We start from the raw sequence: 2,836 nt of genomic DNA on the forward strand, positions 1-2,836 counted from the left end.
GATGCACCGTATTTTATAAAAATGACAGAAGGAGTCATAAAGAATGCGCGCAACTTGAAGCATGGTGAACCATAAATATGGTTTGCTTTATTTAGGATTAGAGCCACTACCAAATATCTTTGGCCAGCTTAGCATAGGCCCACACACACGTTACAAGAAAAATAGAGAGCTCCAAAATAGAACTACAAATGTTTGCATCAAGCAATATCAATTTACAATGAGTTCCACAGTTTGTAAATGGTAACACCATGGATTATTGCCAAAAATCGAACATCAATATCCTTTCGGTTATTTTCCGCTCAAAAGATTTCTTGAAGATATCGTACCTCTTGAAGGAGTTTTTGTCTGCACAAAAAGTATATATAATTAATCTTGTAACAATATATATTATATTGTAAACGCTAGTATCCAGATTATCCTAGCATAAAGTATTAAATTATTAACACAACATATGGGATCTTAAGGTTTGATATTTATTAGGATATGTATTATGTATAAGGGCGTTACTTTGATAAGTCTTCCGAACCCACCAATGTTATGATTGTGTGTGTGTATTGTGTTTCTGGGAGAGAGAGATGTCGGTACAAGAAAGTCAGGGATGCTATTTTCAAACTTGGAGAGCTAGTAAGGTACACCACAAGACTCCACTCAAATACACTTTTTTTTATGTACACAATAATCTCAACTAGCACTTAGTATATCCTTGTGTGTTTTCTTGCAGATTTGTGAGCTCCAAGGAAATTGAAATAGATGCTATCCTTGCTGCTCAAACACTTGCAACAGAAACTGTGTGTGCCATTAAGGATGGACTTCCTCGATCGGTCCTTCTTAGTCAAATCCAACCACCTCTTGGTTCACGTGGTGGAGGAGATCGTTGTATGTAGAGTAGTACACACACGATGGATGTTCTTCTTAGATAGGTTTTTAAAGACTCTCAAAGATTTTGTGCGGCTACGATCTCAACCAGAGGTATGTATGGCCGAAGGGTGGATCGTGCAAGAGGCATTTGTTTACATCTCAAAGTATTTGGCACAAGTTGATCCTTCAATGCCTCGCATGTGGTTAGACGAGGAAGATGCAAGGATGACTTCACACTTTCCAAGTAGAAAGAGAAAACTACTTAACATAAACATGAATCTATCCCAAGTGGTGAATAAATTTTGTGTTCTCAATACAAAGGTTATGACCAAGTGGGTGGACTTGTGGACAGTGGAAAAGACAAGGCGTTTGCAAGCTCGAGAGAAGCATGGAAACAAGCACATGAAGGAAGGAGGGCACCCCCAGTGCCTAGATACCTTGCATGTACTGTTTTCCAGATCTCATTAGTGCGGAGTGGATTCATGAGAGAATGGCCGAAGCAAAAGCGCACGGAGAAGACATCACCAACAAGGAATGGGAGTATGCATGAGGCTGTGTACCAAAGGTAGAGTACTCATATACCTAAATCATATTGTAAATTTTTTTCTTGATATTATCTTTGTATTTAATAAAAGATATTTTCCTATTTTGTAGTGCCTTTCCTTTAACTCTATGTGGTCAAGGGTCATCACTTTCGTACGCGCCACATTGACGAGCGTATAACCACCATGGATTGTGGCATCATGGGCAACTTTGACACAAATGGTGATGAAGCCAGGTACTGTGGAACTCTTGAAAGCATACTAAAGGTTAATTTTAGAACCTTTCATATCTTCATCTTCGAGTGCACGTGGACGACATGAGAATGGCCTCTACGTGGAGGACTCTAGTGTGCATCACACAGGGAGGTATGACAATTTAGTTTTACCGCACAATTGTGAACAGGTGAGTGACTACCTTTTTATTCTTATTTGCTTGTAACATTAATCATACCAATGTTACTCACTTTGAGCTTCTCTCCTATAAATAATCTATATCCCAGCAATCCACCAACCAACACTACAAGAGGTTGTGTGCTCTTGTGACGCTGTTAGCGACGGAAATACACTGGGTTTTTATAACCCCCGGCGTCGCTAAAACCGTCGCTACGAGAGCGTCGCTATATGCGTCCCTATATAGAGACGCTCATAGCGACGGTCATAGCAACGTTTACACAGAAGTCTATAGTGATGCTCATAGCGACGCTACAGAGCCATAAATAGCGATGGTTATAGTGACGCCCGAGAGAATTTTTTTTTGGTGACAGGGCATTGAATGCCCTGCCACCCATCAACCATATTGTACTTGATTCACTTTTTAAAAAAAGTGCAAGGGTAGATAATAGACCCAAAATAGTCACCCACAAGACGCATTGACAAGCGTAAAATTGACAATTGTACACATCATAGGCAAAATGAATTGATTGGCAAATGTAATAATGACAATTGTACAACATCATAGGCATAAAGAATTGATTGGCAAAATGAGCTGCGGTGACAAATGTAATAATATACATGGTTCAAAAATACGTATAAAATTCGTCTCATGATACATAAGCTATGAGAAACCCTAAACTAATGCTATCTAGCTACGGCTAAACTGACGTCGTCTAGTCAGACGTCTCATCGCGTCCAAGCGGCGTATTTGTCGGATTCTGCAAAAAAAGACAATAAGACAGCTTTCAGTAAGTATAAACATAAAACGACATTTATAAAACAATACAAAAAATAGAAAAGAGTAAACCCTAATACTAACCATGCCGCCGCGAGAACTGAGAATGTCCATCAGGGCGTTTAAGCCCTTCCTGCTTGCGTACTCGCGCTCGTACGGTGTGGGATCACGTCCTGTCATCGACCACTGTCAAAACATACAAAGAATTCATTATGTTAGAATTAAAAAACTCATAAACCCTAAACTATCGAACATAAAGAGCAATGTG

The sequence above is a fragment of the Adiantum capillus-veneris genome, chromosome 21 (assembly GCF_014529385.1).
Source record: "Adiantum capillus-veneris isolate H3 chromosome 21, ASM1452938v2, whole genome shotgun sequence".
Taxonomy (NCBI): Eukaryota; Viridiplantae; Streptophyta; class Polypodiopsida; order Polypodiales; family Pteridaceae; genus Adiantum; species Adiantum capillus-veneris.